Source organism: Mustela nivalis (assembly GCF_964662115.1).
Source record: "Mustela nivalis genome assembly, chromosome: 1".
NCBI classification, from domain to species: domain Eukaryota; kingdom Metazoa; phylum Chordata; class Mammalia; order Carnivora; family Mustelidae; genus Mustela; species Mustela nivalis.
In genome coordinates this window covers 840,502-863,982 of record NC_139020.1, presented here as the reverse complement: position 1 = coordinate 863,982, position 23,481 = coordinate 840,502, and the positions used below count along the sequence as shown (strand labels likewise).

The following is a 23,481-nucleotide window of genomic DNA, read 5'->3' as shown; positions in this document are numbered from 1 at the left end:
TTTCAACATCTCTGCTTTTGAGCTGAATCCGTGTTGTGTGAATGTGTTTTGTTTGTTTTACTGTTGACTGGTATTCTGCTGTATGCTATGTTGGCTTACTTGCCTGTTGATGGACATTTGGATTGTTTCTACCTTTGCCCGTTATCAGTAAAACTGCTATGAACACTTGTGTACATGTCTCCTGTGTGGTAATATGTTTTCATTTCTCTCAGGTAAATAGCTAAGCTAGGTAGTCTTATGGTCTGTACTATAGCAAGTGGTTTTATAAGGATCTGCCAAACTGGTTTCTGAAGTTCTCGAGTGATTTTTACACTCCCTCTAGCCATATATGACAGTTCCGGTTTACTGCTGTTTGTATCTACAGTTGTCATTTTCATTTTATTTTAGCCATTCTATTAGATGTATGTTGTATTTCATTGTGGATTTTAGTTTTTATTTTCCTGAGGACTGATGATGTCAGGCCTCTTTTTCATATGCTCCTTTAGCTGGTTTGTATGTCTTCTGCGATGTGTCCGTTGAAATATTTTGCTATTTTTTAAAACTGGGCTGGTGTTTCCTTATTATTGAGTACAAATGTTCTTTGTATATTCTGAATACTAGACTTTTTTTCAGACATGTGTTTGAGAAGTATTTTTTTTGTTGTTCTATTACTTGTCTTTTCATTTTGTAACAGGTATCTTTCAAATAGGAGAATTTTAAAGTTTTGATGGAACATAAATGACCATTTTCCTCCTTTGATTGGTATGTTCCTTTTTTTTTTTTTTCCTAATGTATCAAAGAAATCCTAGTTTACCCCAAGGTCAGAAAGATTTTCTCCTTTGTTTTATTCTAGAACTTCTATGGATTTAGCTTTTATATTTCAGTTAATTGTAGTGTATGGTGTTCATTAAGAATCCAGGTTTATTTTTCTTTTTTTCATGAGACTACCTAGTTCTTCTGATGTAGTTTATTGGAAATTCTTTCCTTTCCCTGTTGAAATGCCTTGGCAACTTTATCAAAATCAGTTGATCATACGTGCTTGAGTCGATTTTTAGACCCTATTCTGTTCCACCTATAAGCCCAGTCTTATGTTAATAATAATCACATTGTACTGATTTCTGGTTATTTAAAATCAGGTAAATTAAGTCCTCCAACTTTGTTCTTTTTCCACATAGTTGTGACTATCCTAGTTTTGCATTCAAATTTTTTTTTTTTTTTTTTTTTTTTTTTTTTAAGAATCAGGCTCTCAACTTCTAAAAATTTGCTAGGATTTTAATTGAGATCGCTTTTTACCTTTTTATCAATTCAAAGAGAATTGCACCTAAACAACAGTCAATGTGCCAACCAATTCAAATTATAATCTCTCCTTTTATTTTTTAAATATTTATTTATTTATTTTAGAGAGAAAGAGAGAGAGGATGGGGGAGGGGCAGAGGGAGAGGAAGAGAGAAACTCAAGCAGACTGTGCTGAGTGTGGAGCGGGAGGCGGGGCTGATCTCATGACCCTGAGACCACGGCCTCAGCTGAAACCAAGAGTTGGAAGCTTAACCAACTGTGCCACCCAGGTGCCCCATAATCTCTCCTTTCATTAATATGTTTTTAATTTTGGGGGCAGTATCTTGAAGTTTTCTTCCAGTATACAAATCTTGCACGTATTTTCTTAAATTTATCTTCTCAAATGTTTAGTGGTTTTGGATGCTATTATAAATGGTAGTTATAGAAGATTTTCATTTTATTTTGTTTTAAAGATTTATTTGTAATTTATTCGAGGGAGAGAGAGTGTGCGCACTTTAGCAGGGGGAGGGGCAAGGAGAGAGGGAGAGAGAATCTCAAGCAGGCTCCCCACTGTGTGTGGAGCTAGTGCTGGGATAGATCTCATGACCCTGAGGTCATGACCTGAGCTGAAATCAAGAGTCAGTCACATAGCCAAGTGAGCAACCCTGGCACCCCAAGAGATTTTCATTTCTAGTTGTTAGCTAATGTATAGTTATTGTTTTTTGTTGTTGTTGTTTCTTGCTTATATATCAAACTTTTATCCTTACCTTAGGTAAAGTCACTTATTAGTTTTAAAACCTTTTCCCCTATGATCTTGTCATCTGCAAGTAAAGATAGTTTTACTTACTGATTTCCACTATGTATACCTTTTATTTATTTTTTTCCCACCTTATTGTCTAGGACCTCCAGTACAAAATTGAATAGCAGTGGTGAGAAGTGAATCTTCTTGTCTTGTTCTTTAACTTTGGGGTGAAGTGTTTAGTCATTCACCATTAATTATAATGTTAACTGTAGGTTTTTTATAGATCACTTGGACAGCTTGAGGAAATTCACTTCCCTCTTCTTTCCTAAATTTTTAATGTTTTTATATGAGTGTTGAATTTTGTCAAATGCTTTTTCTATATTTATTGAAATAATCATAGGTTATTTTTCCTTTGTTCCGTTAATATTTTAAATTGCATTTGGTTAATTTTGGATGTTAAAACAAACTTTCATTCCTAGGTTGGACCCCACTTGGTCCTGATGGATTTTTAAAATTATATATGTTTGTGTGTATGTATTTATCCATCTATCTTTCTGAATTTGATTTGCTAGTACTTTTAAAAGGACTTTTACATCTGTGATCAAGAAGGAAATTGTTCCGTTTTCTTTACTTGTGTTATCTTTGCCTGGTTTTGTGATAGGATAAAGCTGATCTCGTTAAATGTATTGGACAGTATTTCTATCTCTATTTTCTAAAAGAGTTTATGTTGGATTGTGTTATTTGTTTCTTAAATTTTTGATAGAATTTATCCAGACTTTAAGTTTTCTTTGTGAGAAGATTTTTAATTAAGAATAACTAACTAGAGGGACTCCTGGGTGGCTTAGTCAGTTAAGCATCTGCCTTTGGTTTAGGTCATGATACCAGCATCCTGGGATGGAGTCCTGCATCAGGCTCCTTGCCTGGCTGGGAGCCTGCTTCTCCCTCTGCCTCTGCCTGCCACTCTGTCTGCCTGTGTTCTCTCTCTCTCTCTCTCTCTGACAAATGAATTAAAAAAAAATCTTAAAAAAAAAAAAAGAATAACTAACTAGAGTTTGAATGAAAACTTGAAATATTAAAAAAAAAAAAAAAAGAATTTAGCTCTTTGAACCTTTTCAGATTTTTGTGTCCTGAGTCAGTTTTAGCATTTCATGTTTTGTAAGGTATTGATTTTTTTCTAGGTTATCAAGTTCAGTGACAAAGTTCCTTTTTATATTGTATTATTATTCTTTTCATTATTGTAAGATCTGTAATGATGTCTCCTCTTTCACTACTGAAATTTGTTATATGTATTTTTCCTCTTGATACATCTAGCTAGCAGTTAATTATATTGACTTTTTCAAATATATAGATTTTGCTTTTATTGATTTTATTTTTTTGTCTGTTTTCCTTTTATTAATTTTTTTTTCTTAACTTTATTATTTTCTTCCTTATACTTACTTTGGATATACTTTGCTGTTATTTTTCTAGCTTATTTAGGCAGAAGGTAAATTGATTGTGGATTGTTTTCTCATCTGATATTAGTATTTAGACCTATAAAGTTTCCTCTAAGCACTGCTTTAACTATATCTTGCATATTTTTAAAACTTTTATTTCAAAATAATTATAGAGTCATAGGAAGTTGCAAAAATAATATGAGGAATCCTGTGTATCCTTCATACACTTCTCCCCAGAAGCAATATCTTATATAACTGTAGTGCAATATCAAATTCAGGGAATTGGCATTGATATATTGATATATTGACATTGATATATACTGTTAACTAGACCACAGGCATTATTCAACTTTCATTGTATTTTTAACCTGTGTATTTCTGTGTGTGTCTGTGTGTGTGTGCATGTGTGTGTACAGTTTTATGAAATTTTATTCCCTGTATAGATTTGGGTAGGTACCACCACAGTTAAGACACAAAATTGTTTCCTCACTAAAAAGAACTCCCTGTACTTCCTCTTTGTATTCATGTTCATTCTCCATCCTGCCCCCTGAACCCAACCCTTGGAAAATACTAATCTGTTCTCCATCTGTATCGTTTTGTCATTTTGAGAATGTTATATAAGTGGAATCACATAATATGCAGCCTTTGGGGATTAGCCCCCTCCCCCACCCAAATATAATGTTCTTGAAGTATTTCCAGATTGTTGCAGGCATCAGTAGTTTTTTTCCCTTATACTACTAAGTAGTATTACATTGTATGCATGCACCAGAGTTTGTTTGACCACTTACTCATTGAAGGGCATTTGGATTGTTTACAGTATTGCTAGTAAGAGTAAAGCTGCTATGAACACTCCTGTGCAGGTGTGTGTGTGTGCACACACGTGCATGTGTGTGTGTATATAAAATTTCATTTTGTGGGACAAATGCCCCTGAGTACAACTTCTGGGTCATGTGATGGTTGCCTGTAATGGTTGCAAGTCTAATTAGAAGTGCCAAACAGTTTTCTAGACTGGCTGTATCATTTTACATTTCCACTGGAAATTTATGAAGATGCCACATTTTTACTTTCTTGTATGTTTATTTTCAGTTAGTTTAAAATATTTTCTAAAATTCCTTTTAATTTCTTTGTTTCCGTGGTCTTTTAGAAATGTGGCATTTTATTTACAAATATTTTAGGGTTTTTCTGTGTACTCTTCTTGCTGATTTCTAATTTAATTTTTTTGTAGTCAAGAAATATACTTTGTATTATTTTAAATGTTTTCTTGTTCACTTAAAATTAGTTTGTATTCTTTAGTTACTGGCTGTGGTGTTCTAAGAGTTTCAGCTAGGACAATTGATTGGTGGTAGTAAGTCTTATATTTACTTATTAATTTCATATCAACTTGCTTTATATAGTACAGAGAGATGTGTTGTTTTATTTATACTTTTAATTTGTTAATTATTGTGTGCATCCTATATGTAGAATTGGTGTGTCTTAATAGAGTGACATTTTTATCAATAAAAGATGTCCTTCTTCATCTCTGGTTGGTGTTTGTATGGTATATCTTTTTCTATTCTTTTTCTTTTACCATATTTATGTCCTTAGTTTTTAAAAAATATTTAAATAATTATTTTAGAGAGAGAGCAGAGGGAGAGGGAAAAGCAGTCTCTGCACTGTGCACAGCCCAATGTGGCGCTCAATCCCATGACCCTGAGATCATGACCTGACTTGAAATCAAAAGTGAGGTGCTCAACCAACCACCCAGGCACCCCAATTTATGTCTTTATCTTTAAAGTGCTTTTTATTATAGAAGACATATTGTTAGGTCATGTTTTTTACCCTGTCTTTGCCTTTTAACAGGAATGTTTTGACCATTTACATTTATTGTAATTATTGTTTATCAGGCAATGACTTTACTTCTCCTTAATTTGGAAGAATATGTTTTTTGGAAGTGAAATTTTAGATTAACAGTCTTTTTTTTTCAGCACTAAAAAAATTTGGGTGTGACTGTATAATTTCTGATAAGACATCTGTGCTAATTCTTATATTTCCTCCTCTTTACTTAAATTTCTCCTACTCTTTGATATCTCAGTATGGTTTTCATCATGTTTTTCTTTCTTAAATTTCGTTAAGCTTTATCAATCTGCAGGTCTGGTGGTTTTTTTCAAAATTGGAATATTATCTGGTATTTCATGACATTGCAAATATTTTTTCTGTGTCCCTTCCTCTTCACTTCTGGAACCTCTGGTTATGTTACACTACTTGATACTGTCCCACAGATAACTGGGGATTTTTTTTCCTAGCCCTTTTTTCTTTCTGTTTGTCACTGGGTATTTTCTATTTCTGTGTTGTCCAGTATCTTTTCTTCTGCATATTTTGTCAGCTGTTGATCTCATTTATTAAAATTTTTACTTCTGACATATATATATATATATATATATATATATATATATATATATATATTTTTACTTCTGACATATATATATATATATATATATATATATATTTTTTTTTTTTTTTTTTTGGCAGACTGTTGTCTGAAATACATATACATATATATATATGTATTTCATCTCTATAAGTTCCATCTGGTTCTTTTTTAAATCTTCTGTTTATCTCCTACTATGTTCATGTTGCCTTTTCAATATTTGTACATAGGTAAAATAGTTGTCTTAAAATCCTTGTTTAGATAGTTCACATTATATCTGCCTTTCACAATCTGTTCCTCTTGACTGTTCTTTCCTTGTTTTTGGTTGCCATTTTTGTTTATATGCTTTTTTGTTTTCTTGTAGATTCAGTAACTTTAATTGGATGGTACACATCATAAATATTACAGTAAGTGTCTGGATTTTGACATTTTTTACAAGTGTTGGACTTTGTTCTTTCAGGCAGATAGGTTACTTGTGGATCAGCCTGGTATTTTTTACGGTTTAATTTTAAGTTTTTTTGGGGCGCCTGGGTGGCTCAGTGGGTTAAGCTGCTGCCTTCAGCTCAGGTCGTGATCTCAGAGTCCTGGGATCGAGTCCCGCATCAGGCTCTCTGCTCAGCAGAGAGCCTGCTTCCCTCTCTCTCTCTCTGCCTGCCTCTCCATCTACTTGTGATTTCTCTGTGTCAAATAAATAAATAAAATCTTTAAAAAAAATAATTTTAAGTTTTTTGGGCTGACCGTATCTTTTACTCTAAAGCTAATTTAGCCCCACTGTTGAGGTGCAGCCCTTCTGCTGTTTCTGTTTATTACTGTGGTGGTTCAGCTGGGGCTCCCAACTCAGACAGGTCAAAACTATGTCTCCCAATGCTTTGTTGAGCAATGAAGATTGTTTAGCTTATAATTCTCTGGTCAATTTTCCCTCACTTCATTGACTTCCATGTGTCGCTTAGAATTTGACAACAGATGAAGGGGACCCCAAGCAGATTTTTGGAGCTCTTTTTATGAGTTGCTCTTCTCTTCAGAGCCTTATGCATATCTCCTCTTCATAATCTCCAACTGCCTCAGCCTCTCTGAACTCTGATATGTTTCATCAACTTAGTATGCTGTGATGTTCTGCTTGGGCTCCCTCCCCCCACCCCCGCCCTTGCCATGCAGTCTGGAAGGTGCTTTAACTGAGAAATTCAAGGCAGTTATAAGGCTTTTGACAGGTTTTTTTTTTTTTTTTTTTTTTTTTTTTGGCAGACTGTTGTCTGAAATCAGTTGTTTCATATGTATTTTATTTTTCCCCCAGTTTGGTTTTTCACAGCCAGAGGGTAAGTCCTACCCTAGTTACTTCATTATGGGCAGAAGCAAAGGTCTCTTTCCTTTAAAAAAATTTTAAAAAAAATTCTTGAAATTGTAAAATACACACAACAGAATTTACTATCTTAACTGTTTTCAAGTGTAAAGTTCAGTGACATTAAGTGTTTTCACAGAGTTGTGCAACCATGACCACCATCCATCTCTAGAATTTCCTCTTGCAAAACTGAAACTGTATCCATTAAATAATAACTGCCCATTTGCCCCTCACTCCCAACACAAGGAAATGACCATCCTACTTTCTGTCTCTATGAATGCGTCTACTCTAGGTACTTCATATAAATGGAATTATATAGGATTTTTCTTTTTGTGACTGGTTTATGTCACTTCCTTTTATTTTTAAGGAAAAGTATATCATTTGGTCTTTGATTGTAATGTTAAGATAATGGTTTGCAGTACTCAAAATGTTTAAGCCAAGAACTAATAATGTCAGAGTGGGAGGATATGTTGGTGTGGGTTTTTTAATTTGTTTATTTTTTCAGTTGGGGATTGACTTTTGTTTTTATTTTATAGCTTGACATGCACTTAACCTCATGTAAGATTGTTTATAAATGTTAAGGATGAAAAATTAAACTACAGTACTGCCCACCCATATTCTTTTGGTTTAAAGGGCATTGTATGTTCACTGAACTCAGTGATTCTCTGTTTCTCTTTTAAGTTAAACTTAAGTCTTTCCCTGCAAATGACACCATCCAAACTGCCTAAGTTTCATTAATTCTTATCTCTTAATTACACATGCTTCTGCAGGAACTTATTTTCAAAAAGCTTTTATGTAAAGAACTCTATTGATTCTCATGGTATCCCTCTTTAAGATTTAGTATCACCTCCTTGAGAATTCTGTCCTGATTCCCATCCATTATAGAATTGCCATTTCACTGTGGTATTCTAAATATTTGTCTATGATCTCCTGTTAAAATCCTGTGTACTTAAGATGTTTATGTCTCTCCCTACAAATCCTATTCCCTAGATCTCCTTATTTTGCTGTATCTAATCCTAAGTAGAGATACATTTAGGGAAGAAAAGGCATCATTATCCTCAATTGTAGTTGAAGTTAGTGACTCACCTAAGTCTCAGGTCTACATTTATTGTCTCTAATTCCTCCCTGTTCTTTCCTGAACCCACTGCACCTGGATTTTTTGCTGTTACTTCACAAAAACAGCTTTGTTAGAATCACCAAAGACAACTTTGACTTTGCCAAATCTCAGTCTTCTTCTTACCTGACTTTTCAGCAGCATATGAATCCAGGTTTTCACTCCTTTCTCCTTAAAAACACTTTTCTTTATTTGGCTTCTAGGACACCTTCTATCCTAACTTTTCTTTTAGCTCTCTGCTTCTTCTCAATATGTTTTTGCTGGCTCCTTCCCATATCTCAGTCCTCATGGGAGAGCCCAGAGTTTACTCTCCTCTTTCTAACTCATTCCCTTAGTGATCCCACCTAGTTTCATGGCTTTAAATACCACCTCTAGACTTTAAGTATATCTTTCCAGCCTGAACCCCAGCCTCTAAACTCCAGACTCATATTCATCTACCTACCTAACACTGCTATTTGGCTGTATCATGGACAATTCTTTCTTCATATTTGGAAAACAACCCAATCATTGTTCTTTCCCCCTACCTTACTCCTTCCTCAGCTTTCTCTATACCTCTTGGTAGCAACTCCATTCTTCCACTTGTCAGGCTAAAACCCTGGGCATTATCTTTAACTCCTTGCTTTCTCTCATGTTCCATGTCTAATATATCTGCAAATGTACTCTGCACTTTCTTCACAATATATTCAGGATTTAATTACTTCCTACCACTTCAACTGCTAACAGTCTGAACCCAAGTCACCTTTATCTTTCACCTAGATAATTTCATTAGCCTTTTAACAGGTCTCCTTTTGCTTCAGTTTTTGCCTAGTTACAGGTGATTATCCCTATAGTGGCCAGAGTGCTCTTTCTAGAAATGTAGATTACTTCCCTTTCTGGGAGAATGGAGTTGATGTGCTTTCCCCTATTTCTACCACTAAGTAAAACTAAAGATCTTGGACATTATATATAAAACAAATGCAGACTCTGATGATGAGAAGAAAGACCAGCTAGGGGCCTCAGGACATAAGGAATGACATAACAGTGCATTCTCTGAGTGTTCTTTTTGTCTTAAACATCTTATCCTCAAATTTGAGAAGGTGGTAACCCATAAATACCAATGGGTGCAGAAAACAAAAACAAAAACAAAAAATGCAATAGAAGTGTGCTTCCTTTAGCCAAAGGACCAGGAAAGAGACAACCCTAGCAAAACAGAAAACTTTTAGACAATAACTGCTTTACTCCAGTTCTTTCATCTTCTTCTGGGAGTTTGATGACACGATTATTTTATTTTTCACAAGATAGAAGAGAACACTTATCAATTCATCTTATAAAATTATTATTGCCTGGATATTAAAACCAGAAAAAAGAAATTTAAAAAAACAGACCAATATCTTTTATGAATATAGATGCAAAAGTCCTTAGCAAAATGTTTGCAAACAGAATTCAGCAATATATATGAAGAATTATATACTGTCAAGGATGCAAGTTAGCCTTAATATTTGAAAGTCAGTGTAATATACTATATTAGCAGGCTAAAGAAGAAAAAGTAGATGATTGTATCACTCAATTTAATGAAGTATTTGACAAAATCCAACATTGTATAAAGACTCAGAAAACCAGGAATAGAAGAGTTACTCAACTTGATAAATAACATCTACAAAAATCTATAGCTAACATCATTCTTAAAATGAAAGACTGAATGATCTCCGCCTAAGATCAGTAACAGGACAAGAATGCCTGCTCTTGTTTCATATGGTGCTGGGAGTTCTAGACTGTGCAGTTAAGAAAACACAAAAAAACTAAAGGCTTACAGATTAGAAAGGATGAAACAAAACTGTTCCTGTTTGCAGATGGCATGATTATGTAGGAAATCCCAAGGAATTTACAAAGCAAAAACAAAACAAACTAGAATTAATAAGTGAGTTTAGCTCACTAGAGAAGACTAATACAAAATAAACACACAAAAATCAGCTTTATTTTTGCATATTATTATTAATGAATATGTGGACACCAAAATTATAGTTCCTGAAAATAAACAGCTAGGTAGAACTGTAACAAAACATTTATGGAACTTTTATACTGTAAAATACAAAACCCTAATGAAAGAAATAAAAATAGATGTATTTAAATAGTGGAGAGACATACCATGTTCATGGATCGGGAAATTCAACATAGTAAAGATGACAATTCTTCCAAATTGTTATACAGGTTTAATGTAAGCTCTATTAAAATCACAGCAAAAGTTTTTATAGATATACACAAGTTGATTATAAAATACATATGGAAAATAAAGGAATTAGAGTAGCTAAAACAATTTTGAAAAGGAAGAATAAAGGGGGAGGGATCAGTCTGCCTAATTTCCAGATTTTATAGCCACCATAATCAAACTCTGTGGTCTTGACAAAAAGATAGACCCCACGAGCACTGAAGCAGTACGGGGAACCTAGTATAGAAAATAGTATAGAGGGACGCCTGGGTGGCTCAGTTGGTTAAGGAGCTGCCTTCGGCTCAGGTCATGATGCCAGCGTCCTGGGATCGAGTCCCATATCGGGCTCCTTGCTCTGCAGGGAGCCTGCTTCTCCGTCTGACTCTGCCTTCCACTCTGTCTGCCTGTGCTCACTCTCGCTCGCTCTCTCTGACAAATAAATAAAATCTTTAAAAAAAAAAAAAGAAAATAGTATAGAGAATCACATCAATATGCCCATATTGACGAAAGCCCAATATGACTTTTGCGAAGTTATCTTCTCAAATGATTTTGAGAATTGCAAAAACAATTCAAGGGAGAAAGAATAGCTTTTCCAACAAATAGTGCTGGAGCAATCAAACATCCATAGACAAAAAAAGGAAATTTAATCTAAGTCTCACACCTTCTATAAAAATTAACTTAAAATGTATTACAAACTCAAATATAAAAACATAAAACTTAGAAAAAAATAGAACAAATGTTTTTATTTTAGGGCAAAGTTGGGCAAAGAGTACTTAGACTTGGCACCAAACATCACCAAACATCCAATAAATTGGATTTCATGAAAATTAAAAACTTTTTCTCTGCAATAGAAAAAGGAGGATGAGAAGACAAGCTACAAACTAGGAGAAATACGTGTCAATCACATATCCGAGAGAAGACTGATAATGGAATATATAAAGAATTATCAAAACTCAACAGTAAAAACAAACAATTCAACTAGAGGCTGCACAAAAGACATGAAGATGAAATTTCACCAAAGAGGAGATATAGACGGCAGATAAGCATGTGAAAAGATGCCCAATATCGTGAACCATTCAAGAAGTACGAATTAAAACCACAATGAGATGTTATGACACACACATCAGAGTGGCTATGGTGAAACAAGTAGTGCCGATAGCAGATTTGGGATATGGAGGAACTGGATCTTGCACATGGCTGGTGGGGATGTAAAATGGTACAGGCACTCTGGGAAACAAACTGGAAACAGTTTGGCAGTTTCTTATAAAATTAAACTTGTAACTACCACACAATCCAGCAATAAAAGCTCCTGGGCATTTATCCCAGAGAAATGAAAACTATGTTCACACAAAAGCTATTCACAAATGTTCACAGTAGGTTTATTTGAAAGCCAAAATCTGGAAGCAACCCATATGTTCTTCAGTGGGTGAACAGTTAAACAAACTGTGGCACATCCATTCCATGAAATGCTCCTCAGCAGTAAAAAGGACTGAACTGTACCCATGGGACAACCTGGGTGAATCTCCAGAGAACTGGGGTGACTGAAAAAAGCCAACCCTAAAAGGTTGCATACTGTGTGATTCCATTTATTTAATATTCTTGAAATAGGAAAATTATAGAAATGGAGGACAGATTAGTGGTCGCCAGGGCTTCAGCACGAGATGGGGGTGGGAGGTTGTTCTATAAACGAGAACCACGAGGGATTCTTGTGGGGATGGAAGTGCTGTACGTCTTCACTGCATCAGTGTCAGTATCTTGGTTGTGATTATGTTCTATAACTTTGTAAGATGTCACCATTGGGGGATCTGGGGTAAGGGTATACGGATTATCCCTGGATCATTTCTACAACTGCGTGCAAATCTACAGTTAACTCAAAATCAAAAGTTTAATTAAAAAAAGATAGGTTAGCTCCTGCCTTCCCTCTGTCCCAAACTCTCCAGAGTCTTTCTTCCCTGTGCCTCTCATAGCATAAGGCAAAGTGGTACCGAGCTTCTCCTGATCTGATCTCCGCAGGCTCCAGGGCTTGCTTCCTGCCGCTCGCCCCAGCTGACTTCGTTTAGCCACACCGGCGTCCCTGCTGTTCCTCACACACCAAATGCGTAGTCAAAACGGAAACTCATTTTACTCCCCCTTTTACTTTGGTTTCTAGGAAACTTACATTTTGAGACAATCAATTTTTAAGTTCAAGTCTATGGAGTACCTTTCACGTGCCGGGCGCTGTTCTAGGTGCTTGGACACTGTCAGTGCGCAGATTGGTTCGAAACCACTGCCCCCAGGAGCCTAACGCCCTGTCGGGGAGACGTGTACAGGGGCTACATAGTAAAGGGGTGTGCTGTGACAGAGGACAGGGCAGGATGGGGGAGATTGGGAGAGCTGGACTTGGGAGGGCCAGGCTGCTCTTGAGCTGGGGACATCTGAGGACAGACTTGGGGCAGGCAAGGGAGTTCAGGGGTGGGTATCTGGGGAAGAATGCCCAAGAGGCATGAAGGTAGCTGCAGATGCCAGGGACGGCAGGAGAGCGTGGGTGGCGGAGCAGAGAGGAGGGTGGGGAGATGGTGGCTGGGAGCTGAGGGCATTGGGGGCAGGGGGGTGAGCAGATCTTGGTGGGCTTTGGAGGCTGGTGGGAGAACCTGGCTTCCACCCTGTGGAAAAAAGGCAGCCTTTGTAGGGTTTTGGGCAGAATGGTGACGTGAATGGATTTGAGTTCTAACAGGATGACTCCACTGCTCTTTCAGGGTGTGAGGGCAGAAGCAGCGCACCAGGAGCTCAGCCTGTTGGCGTGGGAAAGGGTGACGGTGGTGCGCAGCAGAGCGGTGGGCTGTGAAGGGTCGAACGCCCGATCCAGCCGAGGGTGGAGCTCACAGGGCTTGCTCACAAATGCTGATGTGTGACCCGAGAAGGATGCTGGCAAGGTGGCATTGGGTGGTCAGGAATGAAGAAACCATTGAGGGCCTCGGGTTGGGAAGGGTGGGAGGCTAGAAGATCCTGTTTGGGCGTGTCATACTGGAGGTCGGAGCAGGCCATTTCCCGTGGGCTGGGGCTTGGAACGGCATTAGACAGGTGGATAGGGGTAGCAAGGGGACTCCGAGGGACAGGGACCTGGGACTGAGGTGGGGAGGTCTGGTGCCAAGAGGTCAAGGGGAAGACCCAAGAGTAAATGAGAAGAGCAGCTCATCAGGTGGCTGGTGACGTGACACGTGTCAGATGTGGGGAACACTTGAGAGGACACTGGCGGCAGGACTGGGGCACAGTGGAGTGGCTGGTGGCCGGGAGAAGGGCAGGCAAAGCGGACCGGAGCAAGCAGAGACAGCGAGGGTGGCGGTCCTGTGTTCCCACCGCAAGAATAAGGGCGTGTGGCGGTGCTTGGTGCGAGCTCGCTCCCGGTCGCCGTGCTCGGCCAGCGCGCTCCCAGCTGGCGGCTGCAGGGCCCCTCCTGTCCCCGTCCGCCCACAGCTCTTCTGACAGAGGCGCCCGGAGCGGCTCCCAGGGAGCGCGGTCTGCAGCCGAGGCCGTCATCAGATATGGGAAGAAGGTAGACATGGAGACATAAAACACTGTCTGAATGAAGGGCAATCGTATTTGAAGTAATTTGAAGATTGACAGGAAATTCATAAAGGGGATATGGAGTTCCATTTACAGCAGCGGGAGATTGCCTTGTCCATAGCTTCCTGACCTCTGGAAGAACAGAAGTTGCTGCTGGCAGGGTTCCCAAACATGGAAATGTAAAATGGAATTGAATAATCTCTCCTAAATCAATTTTGTGAGCCAAATGACCTACAGAGGGATGTGATACAGTGCAGGTAGACGACACAGCGCTCCATCTGCTGAATACATCACGACCGTTGATGGCGGGGAGAACCAGATACCACCGGCCCGCGGTTCCCGGGAGTCTGGTGGCGCCCTTTCCTCAGCCTCCCCGAAGCCGTCCTGGGGGGAGCGTGCCTCCTTTGCGGGCTTCGGGGAGCTGACGGCGTAGTCTGGCAGCGGGGCGCCTGGGGCAGGTGTGAGGGCTGCTCTGGCCCCAGGGGGAGGCCTCTGCCTGCACGTGTCGGTAGCACCGGCTGTTGCTGTCTGTGAGGCGTGGCTCTGGCCTTTGCTTCCTGCTGTCCTTTCTGCCGTCAGCCAGGGGCCATGGTTAGCCGTGGGGACGAGCAGGGACGCCGCTGCTGGCACTAAGTTCCTGGACTGTCTTCGACTGGAGTCTCACCTGCGCGAGGGCTGTGGGCATTGTGGTGCTTTGCTTGAGTGGTGCAGTTAGACCGGGCACTGCAGGAGTCAGACTGGGGGGCCTGGTGGCTGAGGGACCAGCCCGGGCCATAGCAGGCAAGGTGCGTGGGACGCTCATGTGGCCCGTCCTGAGCTATCTGCTGCACAGTCCCCCTGTGTGCATGGACAGAGATGTCTCCGCGCTCCTTCGGGAGCGTGGCAGGCAGTGGCTGTGTTTTTTATTAGATTCTCAGGATGACTGATCACAAGTTTCCACCTGGTTTCACGCGTTCAGGGCATGTCAGAGCTTTCCCAGCTGTGTGGTTGGCAGAGGAAGTGCCTGCCGGTGTGGACCTGCGCTGGGGACACCTGGGCACCCTGGTTGCCACGAGCCAGGAGTCTGGAAGTGTTTTCTGTAAAGGCCTGCGGAGTAAATAGTGTAGCTGGGTGGGCTATGTTCTTCTTCTCCCCAGTCACCCTTTGAAAACCATAAAACCATTCTTATCTCATAGGTGGGACGCAAGCCGGGGGCAGGCTGTGGCTCACTGACCCCTGGGTGAGCCAAGCGGGCAGAGAAATGTCGCCTTGGCCTTAGCTTCACTAATTTGGTCCACTTAGGAGTGGCAGAGGCACAGAGAATGTTCTGGTGTTGGGACCCACCACTGCTTTTGTCTGCGTGCATACTGTCTGCCGCCTTGAAGACTCACCCACCATTCCCGGACGCTGTGCAGACAGCCGCTTGCGCCGTCCTGTTGGCAGCGCTGCGTTTCACAGAGTTCACCTCGCTACTGCGGGACCGTTGCTCCGCGCTTCTGGAACAGTGCTTCTCCACCCTGACCACGCAGGACGGTCACCTGGGGGACAGTCCCTGCTTCTCCACCCTGACTGCGCAGGACGGTCACCTGGGGGGCCTTTGCGGTGTGACAAAGTCGGGCCTTGGCTTAGCTAGGAGACCGCTCGTGCCTTCTGCTGTGTGCTGCCTGGGCGCCCGATGCCGGTTTCGTAGTAGCCAGAGTCCAGCACGCCGGCATGAGAATAGAGCTCGCTCTTGCCCCTGGTGTGGGCTTTTCCCTTCTGCCCCCAACCCCCTTACCCCTCCAGCTGGTTCCTGCTCCATTCCCCCAGCCCCCTCCCCCATACAGTCAGTGCTCTAGAATGAGGAAGTTTTGGTTTAATCAGCAAGTACTGGTTCAATTAGCACAAACCCCAAATGGCATGCATGGGCTGGCCTTTTAGCTGCTTAGGTGAAGTTGTAGCCCAGAGGAGGGAGGCAGGGCTGGTCACCCTGAACACAGGGGTGAGCTCACCGGCTTTTGGAAGATGTCAGAAAACACCCCTGAATTCCTCCTCTCTTTCTTCTTCAATTTCATACTGTTCCAGTTCCCAGCGGGACTTACAACTAGGAATTGGGTGTTTATTAAAAAAAAAAACAACAACAAAACCCCCACAATATTTACTTCTGCAAACTTTGATCTAATAGAGGAAAAAGTCCTTAGAGGGAGGTTGGTAAAAGATGACAGAAAAGCTCACGGTCATGAGACTTGTCAGCACACTTGCTTTTTTTCTTTTCTTACAACTTTTATTTCTAGGCCCCTGAAACCAGTCTGTTTACCTTCCTGCTGACTGAATGTGCATGCGTGTTATTAATAGCAGGAGTGGGAGAGAAAGCACGCTCTTTGCTCCGAAATATTCCCTTGAAATTGAAATACTTTTTCATCTCTAGGTATCTAGGCCAGTGTTTCTCAAACTTCCATGTGCACGTGAGGCACATGGGATTCTAAAATGCAGATTGTGGGGTGCCTGGGTGGCTCAGTTGGTGAAGCATCTGCCTTTGGCTCAGGTCATGGTTCCGGAGTCCCAGCATCAAGCCGCGCATCAGGCTCCCTGCTCACCGGAGAGCCTGCTTCTCCCTGTGCCTCTGCCACTCATCCTTGCTCTGTTCTCTCTCTCTCTCTCTCAAGTAAATAAATACACTCTTTTTAAAAAAATGCAGATTTTGATCCAGTAGGTTTGAGGCCGGTGACTCTGCATTCCCAGTGAGCTCTTCTGGCCTCATTTTTAGAGGCTCTGGGCCATTGCATATGATCCTCCTGTGAGGCATAATTAGATAGATTGCAGAGGGCAGTTGGCAGTTGTAGCTGTATTAGTAGGAGCATGGGGATCCAAATGATGGAGGCGATCATCCCGCTTCGCCCTGGGCCGCCTGCCTGTTGGGCTCGTAGAAGGGAATCCGAGAGCGGTGTCACTGGCTTGTGCGGACAGGTGCCGTGTCAGAGGGATGACACACTGAACCGTCTGCCAGGCCGCAGTGCTGCACACTCCCACCTGCTGCCTGTGACTGCTCAGGCAGCCCTGGGAAGCCGGCTGCCCCTAGGTGAGGAAGACAGGGAGACAGAGGTCTGGAGGCTCACCCCGGTGAATGTGTCAGGGTTCAGCCTGGCTTCTCTCAGGGCTGAGCCTGGCCCTGCTTCACTGGTGAGGAACAGTCGTGGTGGTGGTGTGTGGAAGGAGTGTACTTAGGATCCCAGCTCTGTTCCTGTGAGGGCTGGGCTGGAGCTCCACACCCGAGGGGCTTTCCGCAGAGGCCAGGGCCACTTTGTGGGAGGAGGTGGCAGTGAGAGAATGCCTGAGGCAGTTAGGTCAGGTGACTTCTGAAAGTCCCCTCCGGTTCTCCTCCTCGGAGACTTTTGGAACCCTGCACAACAAACCCCGTGTTGATCGAGAAGCTGTTTTCCTGCTTCAGGTTTGAGAACTGTAGAACTTTTGGAAACTGAATGGGGATTTTCCTAATATTTGGTAAGTAAAGGGAAAATGATCACTTGCAGAATGTAGTTTTATCTAAGTGATCTTAATGAGAATAGAAAAATAAAATCAGTGTCTCATTTGAGTCAAAAAAGAAAAGCCAGCAACTCGAGCTTCTGTGTGGGGGGGAATTTCATATAGGAAAGGGTTAATCTTTTCAAAGGCCCAGAAATACTTTTAGGGAATTAATGTCCAGGATCTAATGGCATATTGATGATTGTGATGCATGTGGTTCTGTAAAAGCTTTTAGACCCTGGCTCTGTTTCAAGGGCACAGATTCAGAATGACTCCTGATCCTTCTCCACGTAGGAAGAACCCTCTGTTCCCTCAGGAGCATTTGCACTGTTCACAGAAACGTCTGCTCGACGAGAGAGCTCTGCTCGCAGCCGGGCGAGGCCCTTGCTGGCAGGCCCCTTTGGCTATAAACCTGGCTGTGTGCAGAGGCCACGGGGCCTGCAGCAGAGCGCGGCGTGGAAGGGGAAGCCAGCCCCCCGCTTTGGTGCCTGGGGGGTGGGGGTTCAAAGATGGCCTCTGCTGCTTTCTGGCTGTGAAGCTGCTGGGCCTCAGTGTCCACATCTGGAGAGTGGAGGTGACAGTCCTTGTCTTGTGAGTTGGTGCGGGAGAGCAGCAGTGTACACACGACGCCGAGCCCGTGGGCCGTGCTCAGGAAAGGGCGCCGCCGAAGAATATACACCTGCTGCTGAGTTTCAGCGTGTCCAGAGTGGAAAGCTTTGTCTTCTAGAATATTCAGTGTCCAATGCTGAATACGCAGGGGGAGATTTAGAACTACTATAGAGGCAGAACTGGCCCTGTTCTGCGCCTGTGACAACTAAGCAGACCAGAGAAGTCGCTTGCTGTCTTAGATACACTACGAGTTATGTCCTCCCCAAATGATAAGATCTCAAGCATTTCCTATAAAGTTGGACCTCTGAGCAGAAACACCTTCTCTGTGACCCTGCAATACCAGTGTTGGAAGCGACTGGACAATCTCAGAGTCTGACAATGCTGTGAGAAAGTTGCTGATTTGCTGCTACGGGCACACTAACAGAAACTTGGTGACCTTGGTCTTTTGTCTTCAATTACTGGTTTTCTTAAGAAATAAGCTTCATATTTTAGAAGAGTTTTAGATTTGCAGAATTATTATAAAGATAATACAGAGAGTCTCTGTATAGCCCGCAGCCAGCTTAATATTGTACAGTATGTTCATCATAATTAATGGACCAATACTGATGTATTACTATTAATGGAAGTTCATACTTTAGATTTCTTTTTTTTTAATTAATTAATTTATTTGACAGACAGAGATCACAAGTAGGCAGAGAGGCAGGCAGAGAGAGAGAGGAGGAAGCAGGCTCCCTGCTGAGCAGAGAGCCCGATGCGGGGCTCGATCCCAGGACTCTGGGATCGTGACCTTAGCCGAAGGCAGAGGCTTTAACCCACTGAGCCACCCAGGCACCCCATACTTTAGATTTCTTGACTTTTTCTCTGATGTCGTTGTTCTGTCCTAGAGTCCCATCCAGAACATGTAACATTCAGTTGTCATATCTCTTTAGGCTCTTTTTGGCTTTGACAGTCTATCAAACTTCCCTTGTTTTTGATGACCTTGACAGTTTTGAGGGCTACTTGAGGGATTCTGTAGAATGTTCCAGTGTTCCTCTGTTGAAATGTATCTGATGTTTTCCTGAAGATTTTCCTGGGAGTGCAAGTGTTTGGGAGGAAGACCATAGAGGTGAAGGCATTTCCATCACATATCAGTATATGTATGTATGTATATATGCATGTGTGTATGTATACCTATGTTACATACATAGTGTCTGTGTGTGTGTGTGTGTGTGTGTGTGTGTGGTTGTGTGTGTGTATGTTTAAAAATATATAAAAAAAAAACAGGCTATTGCCTGACTGGTCGCTGATGACATGGTGCTGACCACCTGGCTGTGGCGTGTGTGTCAGCTGTCCAGGCCACACCTGCCCTTTCCCCTGGCCCACACGATCTTCTCCGGGAGAGAGTGCTGTGCGTGGGGCACGCTTGAGCAGTGGGGACGTGTGCCCCCTCCCTGAGTGTGGAGGAGCTCCAGAAATGATTTAGAACTACCTGCTCAGGAGACTCGTCTCTCTCCCATTTGCTTGTTTTGCAGTCATCTGCTCATATCAGTACGGATCGTGGATGTTCATCGTAGACTTTGGTTTATAGTCTTGTGCTGCTTTATTTCCTCTGTTGCTCAGATGTCTCCGCTTAGGCCGTCGGGAGGCTTTTCCGTTGGCTCTTTGGTCCCTCCAGGAGGCCCCATCATTGTGTCACATTTGTTTTGCTTTGTTTTGTTTTGTAAGCACCTCTTTTCTCTCTGGCACTTGAGACACTCCAGGCTCACCATGTGGATATTCTGCCCCAGCCCTAGAACCGGGACCTGGTCCCTTTTCTTGGAGAACGGTACAAGTAGCCATCACAGCGGAGGAGAGATGTGCTCCCCCGTCTGCTGTCTGCGCAGGAGCTTGGCTCCCGTGTCCGGGGATAGCAGCGGCCGACTTAACTGGCTCCCCCGGGAGTTGGAGTGCAGTCCTTGGCATCCGTCCCTGTGGCGCCCATGGACTGCGCTCTGCGGCAGAGTGGCACGGTCGGCACCTTACTCCCCACTCCCTTCAGGTGCTAGTTTCCTACATCTGTAATACAGTTAGATTCCTCCATTGCATTCTGCATTCCATCCTGGGATTCCCCTGACATCCTAAATGGCTTTTTAAAAAATTACGTACATTGTGGTTTACTTTATGTGCTATAAAGTTTCATGGCTTTTGACAGATCCTTACTGTCTTACAGTCCCCATCACTGTGTCCTACAGAACGGTTTCACCGCCCTGAAGATCCCCTGGGCTCTGCCTATTCAGTTACTTGCCCAAGGCCCAGATAACCACCGATCAGTTTTATGTCTCTGCAGTTTTGCATTGTCCAGAATGTCATATAGTTAGAGTCACATTCTTTGTAGCTTTTTCAGACTGGCTTCTGTCACTTAGCAATTTGTGTTTAAGATTTGTTTCTCCGTGTGTGTGCGCGCACGCGCGCGTGTGTGTGCATGCGTGTGTGTTAGTGTGGCTTGATAGGGCATTTCTTTTTATTGCTGAATAACTTTGCATTGTATGAATGTGCCACGGTTTGTTAACCATTCCCCTCTTTTTTTTTTTTTTTTAAGATTTTATTTATTTATTTGACAGACAGAGATCACAAGTAGGCAGAGAGGCAGGCAGAGAGAGAGAGGAAAGCAGGCTCCCTGCTGAGCAGAGAGCCCGATGTGGGACTCGATCCCAGGACTCTGAGATCGTGACCTTAGCCGAAGGCAGCGGCTTAACCCACTGAGCCACCCAGGCGCCCCGACCATTCCCCTTTTGAAAGGTGTCTTCGTTTCTCCCAGTTTTGGGCAGTTATGAATAAAGCTGCCCTAAAGATTCATGTGCAGGTTTTTGTTTGGACATAAAGTTTCGGTTCATTTGGGCAAATACTGGGAAGCACAATTGCTGGATCATGTGTATAGTTTTGTTTTTCTTTAAAGATTTTATTTATTTATTTATTTGACAGAGAGAGAGAGAGAGAGCCGTCACAAGCAGGCAGAGAGGCAGGCAGAGAGAGAGGAAAGCAGGCTCCCTGCTGAGCAGAGCGCCCAACGGGGGACTTGATCCCATGACCCTGAGATCATGACCTGAGCCAAAATCAAGAGTCGGATGCTCCACCGATAGAACCGGCAGGCTCTCCGGTATCTGGTTTTAATTTGCGGTTCCTTAAATCCCCAAATTTGCAATTTTGCTGTGTTTTCATTTGGTGAGTCAGTTTTGAAGACTGACTCCTCTGTACACTTGAAGGAAACTTTCTCTTTTCCAAGTGATCTGTGTGCAAGTCCTCCGTCTACAGTGCACGCATTGGTCTCGTTTGTGTAGCCTCTTATTAATCTGAGCTGTTTTCCAGACCCACGTTTGTGTGCAGACTCTGAGGATCCGTTGTTAGCCAAGGTTGCCTGCGTGCACTTGACCCTGCGGTGTTGCTGCGTTCTCCAGGAGAGCCGCGCTTCGGCGCCCAGCGGCACATGGAGGCTTGGGGATTAATGTATTATCTAGACTTCAGGAGATTACTCCAAAAGTAATACAGTTCCATATTCCCATATGCCAGCATGGCTCTCAAGTTTTCCTTGGCATTCTGTTGTTTTCCTGGTAAAACTCGAGCAAGCAAGCCCCTTAGAGCGCGTGCTCTGGTTTTCTGGCATTGGCCCTCAACCTGCCTCTCTAGCGACTTACCGTTCCTCCCTTCGCTTTAGCTTCTGTTCCAGCCCAGCTGGGCTGAGACCCTGACCTCGTTCTGGTTTTCCATCCGTTCAGGTCTGTCCCTCTGCAGACCCTGCATAGCCAGTCCTGCCACATGCTGTCTCTCCATGCACGTTCCTTATCTACCCAGGAGGATGCACGTGTCTTCCTGAACAGTATAGCTCGCTGTTACCTTTGCCAGGTGGAGGGAGACTGCTGGTCCACCTGGCGTTGTGACTATTAGGGCCCACATCTCCTGTTCCTAACAGCAGGGGCCCCTCGAGTCTGTGCTGCACCTTGTTCCCTCCCTGTACTGTGCCTTCTCTGGAGGGCCCAGCTGCCCGATGAGTGCCGGGAGCCCCGTACTGGCGGGGCCCTTCTCAGCATGCCACCCACCTGGCCATCTCCAAGGAGGTCCTCCAGGGGGGAGGGTCTGCATTGTCCTAGCTTGGGGGCTCTCAGAGGTGGCCCTTGGAGACGACGATGCCCACAAGGACAGGAAAAGCCTGCGGCCGCATGACTCCTGCTTGACCTGGTCAACAGAAAAACTTCTCGCCAGCTCAACCCAGCTGTTCTCCTGTGCACACAAACGCGTGTGTGCCCATTTTGTCACGTGCACATTGCTTTCCTCGGGATCCGGCTCTTTATCTGCTCCATGTCTTCTCCCAAAACCTTCCGAAAGGGTGTGCCTGCCCGGCTCGCATGGCCCTGCCCCTGATTTCTGTTCGGGTTTTTTTTCCTGTCTGCCTGTGGTGGGTATTCTCCTTGTTGGCTTGGCTCAGGAGGTGGCTCTTGCCAGGGCAGCAGTGCGTGAGACGCACACAGCGCCCCTTGCTCACACTCTGGTCGCGTTTACATTTTGCCTCCGTGTAGGGGCGGAGGGATGTCACTGGTTTATGTTTCTGCTCCTTTGCTTTCTTGCTGAGCGGACTGGCTGTCTCTGCCTGTGTGTCTCTGCTCACTGCAGCGTGGCCACTTGCATCTCCACGCCCCTCACGGCTTCAGGGGTCGCGCCCTTTCTCTGTTCTCACGGCTCCCTCCCTGTACCTGTCCCTATCACCTGCGGACTCAGGTGTCTTGTCACCTATTTGACATCCCCACTCGCAAGGCAAACAAGCATTTCAGACTTCCCCATCCGACACTGAGCTCCTGAGCTTTCCACTGTGGCTCTCAGCCAGAAGTCTCGCAGCCTCCCTGATTTCTGCTTATCTCAAACCTTACATTCGGTCCTCCAGGAAGTGGTGTGATTCCGGGCACCCAGTGAGCTGGTGAGAACATCAGGTCTTAAGATTGGATTTAAACAATACAAGACAAAATCCACTCAAATGCTTCTGATGACATTATCTGGGAGAGAGTTTGACCGTGTCTGTGTCTGTGACGTAAATATACGGGGCAGTTACCACCCGCGGAACTGGCGCAGCTCCGTCAGGATCAGAGGGACGCGTGAGGCCATGGAAGCTTCGTAAGGTAAACTGTTTCTGTATGGTGATAAAAGAAAACAATCGTAAAGATGAGATAGTTCTGAATGTATATATGTATTTGCAATATGCATATGTATGTACGCAAGAACTGAACCTCAGAATGTATAGAAAAATTGGCTGATTTACAAGGAGGAATTGATAATTCTGCCATCGTGTGGGCTATTTTAATGTCCCTTTCTCAGGAATTGATAGGTCAGATACAAACACATACATACAAGTATAGAAGATTTGAACAGGCTCT

At 43.0% G+C, this 23,481-nt stretch overlaps 1 protein-coding gene across 16 annotated transcripts in view; it reads left to right on the top strand.

Moving 5' to 3' along the window:
* The window catches only part of PCBP3 (poly(rC) binding protein 3), a 255,803-nt gene that overhangs the window by 39,212 nt on the left and 193,110 nt on the right, over window positions 1-23,481 (top strand). The gene's annotated exons all lie outside the window — the stretch shown is intronic.